Below are 7,091 nucleotides of genomic sequence, written 5' to 3' on the forward strand. Positions count from 1 at the left end.
TCTATTTATGAAAAAGGTTGGTTAGTTTGGATGTAATTAATTAAACTGTGTAATCAATTTCTCTAGATGTCTACTAATCTCTCTGTTGCTTTGTTGTGGACAAGAATCTTGAATGGGTTTTTTTTTCCTGTAATTTCTATTTATGAAAAAGGTTGGGTAGTTTGGATGTAATTAATTAAACTGTGTAATAGATTTCTCTAGATGTCTACTAATCACTCTGTTGCTTTGTTGTGGACAAGAATCTTGAATGGGTTTTTTTTTCCTGGAATTTCTATTTTTTAAAAAGGTTGGTTAGTTTGGATGAAATCAACTAGCTCTCTGCAATCTCTCTGGATATCTATCTATCTCTTGCTTTTGATACGGATTAGAACCTTGAATGAGTATTTTTTTGGAATTTCTATTTATTAAAAGGCTTGGTTAGTTTGGATAAAATCAAGTAAATCTCTGTAATCTATCTGGATTTCATCCCTTGTTTTGTTGTCGATAAGAATGTTGAATGGGTTTTTTTCTGGAATTTTTATTTATTAAAATAGTTGGCTACTTTGGATGTAATGAATTATATCTCTAGAATCTTCTCTACATGTCAATTTATCTCTCTTGTTACGGATTAAAATCTTTAATGGATTTTCTGTAATCTCTCTTTATGAAACTTTTGGTGAATTGATGAGTTAAATTAGTTTTCTATTTTCTTTCTCTTGATTTGTTGTGGAGAGAAATCTTAAGAGACTGTTTATCTTGCTTAAAATTTAGAAAGTGACTGGTTAGTGAATATTCTGTAATATATTCACCTAATTTCTCTGATTTATTCGTGTCTATCTTGGTTTGTTATGTAGAAAAATGTTGGTAGGACTCTTTTATAACTTCTTGGTAATCATTATGTACATAGTATTTGCGAATGCTCAGGATGAAGTCGATAGTATGTGAAATTAGGATTGACATTCTAAAATTAACATCCCTATTTTAGTTCACATTTTCCGCCACTTGTAGAAGGGTCTCAATTAAGTTTTTTGTACATTGTTTATTATTAATTAATGTTACTATGTTATTATGTGAATCTGGAGGCTTAGATAATTATATCAACCACTTGAGACTAGTAAAATCTTATCATCATAAAAAAAGATATATGACTTCCGAGTCGTGGGGGGGGACATTAATCTATCATATGCCTGAGTGCTAGAATAATCCGAATAGGATTTAAACGAATTGTTTTCTTTGTTTATTAGAACGACTAATCGATTTTAAAGCTAAAACACATCTACAGTAAAATCGAAGAAAGTGGATCGAAAGAATACAAATAAAGCAATTAAATAAGGATTTCGTACAAAAATATAGAAATTAAACATGATTAGTTAGTTAAAACTCAAAAACATCAGAGGTGATGACATGAAAAAGATTATTAGAAATCATAGAAATACACGGACAATCCTGCAAAGAATCACGAACTGCGCAAGATAATCGACGAACTTATACTTGAAACGTAGCAAACTTAAATTATTTATTAACATCGGGAAGAAACTTCATCGGAATTTGTCGATCTGTGGCGATCAGAACTGATTCAAAAGTAACATCAATATGCATCAGATGATTGACAGACTATAATGAAAGAATTCATCGTCATCTCGCCGTCGAAACAGAGCAGGAAGAACGGATGTGAAAATCAAGAGAATATTAACAGTCACGATGAGAAAAACATGAGAATATTAAATTAAGATGAGAAAATCAATAGAATATTAAATTAAGGTGAGAAAATCAAGAGAATATTAACAATTAAGATGAGAAAATCAAGAGAATATTAACAATCAAGATGAGAAATGCAAGAGAATAGTAACAACCAAGATTAGAAAATCAATGAGTACTACCGATCAAGATGAGAAAATCAAGAGAGTATTAACAATCAAGGTGAGAAAATTAAGAGAATATTAACGATCAAGATGAGAAAATCAAGCGCGAATAGAATAAATCTACGGAAAGGAAGAACAACAATCCATGGTCGGCTCAGAACTTCTTAGAGGGTTGTGTTACCATCACGGACTGCACTCTTTGAACACAGATTTCCGGCACAGATTTCTTCCTCATTGCCAAAAACCAACGGAGAAATTGAGAAATATTCTAATGTGTTACCCTAATTTAGAGAGAGAGTGTGAGAGACAGAGAGAGAAAGTTAGAGACAGTGTGAGAGCTGGAAGGAGTATTTATAGCAAGGATCATAGGCATGCCCTAATCTAGTGGACAGAAATCAAATATTGAAGAGTGCGAGGATAAATTAGAGATTTTAACCTTTAGTGGGGACATTAATATCGTGCAGGGACGCGGACGTGACAGTATTTTCGTTCCATGAAGAAAAGATCGTCCCGTCCTTGAGATTGGACGAAAATATGGACGGAAATTCGTCCCGGGGCAAACGGATGGGACGGTTTTCGTATTGTCGGACAAAAACCGTACCGTTCAGAGGTCTCAGATGATGGATGGTAAGGGATGGACAAAACTCTGTCAAATTCGCTTCCGACAGTTGAGATCTTGCCACGTGGCATCGCTTAATCAATTCCTTGACGAGAATTAAATATAATAGATAAACTTAGAAAAAGTATATTAAAAATTAAAACGTGATTTTTTTTTGTCCGGGACGAGGGACGGGATGGTTTTTCTCCGGACGGGATGAAACTGGCAAAGTGAGGACGCAGATGATTTTTCTCTTTGATGGATGAATCCGTGGACGGGACGGTTTGGAGGAAGTTGAAATATTCACACATCAGACGAGACAATCTTTGTCCCCTCCCGTCCATCGACCACGTCCTGGACGATCCAGAACTACAAGTGGGATTCAGTGAATTTGCCACTTTGGTCAGACTTTCTTTAAATTGAGATTAGGTTTGGAGAATGATGGGAATAATGATAATTATTTTCTTTTGTATGTGGATTTTCCTTTAAAAAATACTAAAATGACATCTATGTAATAATGAATAGATGTTGTTATAACCTAGTTAAAAAATGCTATCTGTCTATCAAGATCGTTCCCCTTATATATCTACATTTTATGTATAAAGTATATTATCTTTGTTGTTCTCTCTCTTCCCCCCCTGTGATTATCTATATCCCCCTGTGATTGTCTCTTGGTTTTGGCTCTTCCCCTTGTCTAGTTTTGTATCTCTGAATAACCTTCTTCCCTGGTCAAGGAGCAAAGTTAAAATTTGAAATTAAATTGCACAAAATGTTTTACATAGAATGAACTGTGCCAAAAGTCAACATTAGATCACACTAAATCAAGAAATAAATCATTCAAGATTTATGATATCGCATTTATCATTTTTAAGCCATACTTTCGGCATCTATTTTCTCATATGTGGCTTTTGCCAATTGAAAAATACAGCTCAATTGAAAAGTGTGGCCTTCAAGACTCATTTTTTTAGCAAAGCTTTATTTGTAGAAAGAAATCTAAGAAATTTAAAGGAAACAGTTCTAGGTTAAAATTCCTATTGCAGAAGTAAACAGGAAAAGAAAAAACACCCAATTATAAGTACAAAGAATACCTAAAAGCAATGATCAGAAGAAACAAAATTTGAATAATAAGATGAAGAGACATTACAAAAGAACTAAGAAGATAAAGCGAGAGGTGAAATAAATACCACTATAGGGAGATTGAGGAAAAGGAGAGAGTAAGGTAAGTTTAAGGATATAAAAAACATACCAATAGATAAATACACCTAGAGATAAAAGATAAGACACAGAACGAGAATTAAATGTAGTCTGATACATAGAGAAAAATTAGATGGAGACAGATAGAGGGAGAGGTGTAAGGGAAGAAAAAGTAAAAGATACACTTGGATTTATATTGATAAAGGGAGGGAGACTTCAAAAAAATGCAAAAAGACAAATACATCAAGAGATATAGGGGGAGAAAGGCAGCAATGGAGGGAGGGAGATACAGAGTTGTGATAGGGAGAGAATTTGGGAAAATATGTCTATAATATGAATTTAAGATTCATCCTCAGATAATTATTGTCATTTTTGTCTCATCACTGTCATAAGAGATGGCTAACCTCACATTTCGTTGAAAGGGCTACCGAAACTTTATTGCCTTAATTCACCTACCTATTACATTGAAAAATAAATTGGAGAATGTGTGAGACTTAAAATATGATTTTCTTGATGAAAATGATGTCCAAAAGGAGACTTATGAGGGAAATGAAGATAGACAGAGAGAAAAAAAAATTGAAATTTATTATTTAGTGAGAGTGTAGGAAGAGGTGATATGAGAATAAGAGACAGAAATAGAGAGAGGCTGCAAGACAAATATTTTAGAAAAATTATGAAAGATAAATAATACTTATATTATTCAGGGGAAAAGATATCCAATTATGGTAACAGTTCCATGAGATATTTCATTTCCTAATCTTTATCTTCTAGGGCATGAGATGTGGCTTCTAACGCGACTGGAAGAAACATAACCTATTGGTTATGTTAATCAATCCGTGCTTAATTAATTTTTGTGATGAAATAGTTGTTTATTAGGTTGGTTAATAAATTTTATTATGCCTTAAATTTATTAGCTAGTGTGATACATGGGCTAAAAGGGTAGCATGCGTAATATGTACTGACATTGGTAGACAAAATAATCTTTTTAAGTGGTTTTTTGAAAATTTATAAATTAAATATAAAAAAGATGACACACATTTCAGGTTCCCATCCCTGGTAGCCTAAGGCACCATCCCTTTATTCTCCCCATATCATGATTCTCCTCTTATGATGAGATTTGAAGATTTGAAGATCTTCAATGATGATTAAAGAACTTCGGCAAGATATGCATCATTCCAAAAAACAATGTAGAAACCAATAGACGTCAGACACATGAACAGATGGAAGGTACTTTTCTATGAAAAAAAATAGATTGGAATCACTTCACACAAGATAATGTGAGCCTACCATGGTTCATAGTTTAATCAAATTCAATTTTTTGGCATAAATTATTTTTAGACAGTCATTCAAAGTTCAAATAACCTAATAATTGAAGGGTTGAGATGTCGTGAATTCATCCTTGATACAGATTCTCTCACTCATCCTAAAATAAGAAAGAAGCTTAGAATGTTAGTTTCACAAAAAAATGTTTTGTTTTAATATATTCTCTCATGTGGGTTAAGTTGAGATTTTTCTTCTCGTTGAGTATTGGGCCTCTTATTTAGATCCATGCCATGGATTGGGCTCCCCTTCTTCTGCACTTTGAAGCCATGAATACAAATCCAATTAAGATTTTTTGTATTTCAAATAAACTCAAGAAAACACAACAATTACTCTACTTGATGGACGGATTCAAGTTGGCTTCGTCCCACAATTCAATAAATACAAAAATAGAATTAGTAAATAATTCATATGTTAAAACATATACAGTAAATAACGACTATATTGATACAGAATGGACCATACATGATGAAATCAATTATAGAAGTTCATAATTATTAGTACTTATTTGATGTTATCACTCATCTTGAGCCAACATTGAGAGTAGTGATTTGCTGGTCCGATATCTGATATTAGACAACCTATATCCAATAACAGGTAGAAATCAGTGTGGTTCTGATATCGGATATCATACAGGTATCGTGGGGCTCAGACATGGCGGATGCTGGTACCGGATGTTAAATTTGATTGGATATCATTATCTGGATATCAGATATCGAAATCCGTACAGAAAAAATGGTATCTGGATATAGGTTTAAACGAAGAGAAATATTGTCCCATATGGAACAAATCAAAAGTTTTTGATAGTATAAATAACTTTGGTAAAAAAGTTGTTAAAAAAGTTAATGCGATGTGCCAGATGCATCCCCTTTTGAAATATATGGGCCTATGATGTGGTCTGCTGTGACAGAAATCAGACCCATTTTGTACAAGTCCAGACTAAGTGTGATTTCATGTGTAATCTAAATTAAAGCCTCTCAAAATAAAATACTAAACGAAATAGTATATTTGACTTGCAGTATCTTAGTTAAGTATGAAAAGTTGTTTGAAACATATTTTGGATTAGTATTTCAGGTATCGACAAAACGGATGTCCAACGTCGATAGCCGATATCGTCATCCAACCTTTGAGATGAGGACAGATGCTGACATCAGGAGATATCACGGTATTAGATATGGGTTCTGTAGCAACCAAGATCCAGTATTGTCATCCATCATCAGGATATTGGTATGGATGGATATTGGAAAGCACATTTATGAGATTTGGTTCAGCATCCATCCCAATATCGTCATCCGATATTGGGGTGGGACGGGCGAACACTAATTGGGAGTCACTGATGTCAAATATCATCAAAGTTTAAGGATCACTGAAATATTGTTCAATGTTATACTTTGTCCTAGATGAGCTATGATTTTCTAAGGTCATGTGAAGTCGTGGAATGTAAGACAATTGGCCATGCCAAGCACACATTTCTATTTTTAGGAAATACCCTATACCCATCCAACCTGAAGTTTCATCCATTCACAAAAACCTAGTTTGGAACTTGGTAAACCTTCATGAGGGTATGATACTCATTGGGTGTAACTGGATATTTAAATGAAAGACTTTCACTAATTCTCCAGCTGTAACTTTCAAGGAAAATTTGGTGGAAAAGGGTTATGGTCGAATAAAAAATACTTGACAATGAAAAAATATTTTCTCTTGTTGGCATAGTAAAGTCAACCAGATTTTATTGTTGATAAGCACAAAATGATTACCAGATCTGATAAATTGGTGTTAAGATTGTCTTATTCAATAGGTGTAAATGATACAACATAAAAATGAAAATCATTTTTCACATAATAAAATCATTTCATGCTACTTTATATAGATGAAATTAAAGCATTGGGAACGTTTAGGAATGTTTTACTTAACTAATAAATGGCCATCAAAGAGCTTCTTTTAAAGATATTTTGGGAGAAGCAACATAAAGTTTTGGAATATTGATCTATGTAAATCAATGGAAGTTGCTTGTATTTTTCCAATTTATTTACATAAATACCATCATTAGGATTAGTCTCATACCAATGATATATGGAGTATGGATGTTTAAGGATCACTCGCTTACTACGATTTAAGTTAAAGGATGTACAACTTGA

The 7,091-nt window shown here is 33.2% G+C and overlaps 2 non-coding genes across 2 annotated transcripts; both read right to left on the reverse strand.

Moving 5' to 3' along the window:
• Window positions 1-1,540: 1,540 nt before the first annotated feature.
• Window positions 1,541-1,623, reverse strand: LOC144710793 (small nucleolar RNA snoR14). Its single transcript, XR_013583425.1, has one exon. It is a non-coding gene; the product is annotated as a small nucleolar RNA snoR14 (small nucleolar RNA).
• A 368-nt stretch (window positions 1,624-1,991) lies between these two features.
• Window positions 1,992-2,081, reverse strand: LOC144710792 (small nucleolar RNA U61). The gene has a single exon (XR_013583424.1). It is a non-coding gene; the product is annotated as a small nucleolar RNA U61 (small nucleolar RNA).
• Between the last annotated feature and the right edge of the window lie 5,010 nt (window positions 2,082-7,091).

Source organism: Wolffia australiana, chromosome 12 (assembly GCF_029677425.1).
Source record: "Wolffia australiana isolate 7733 chromosome 12, ASM2967742v1".
NCBI lineage: Eukaryota > Viridiplantae > Streptophyta > Magnoliopsida > Alismatales > Araceae > Wolffia > Wolffia australiana.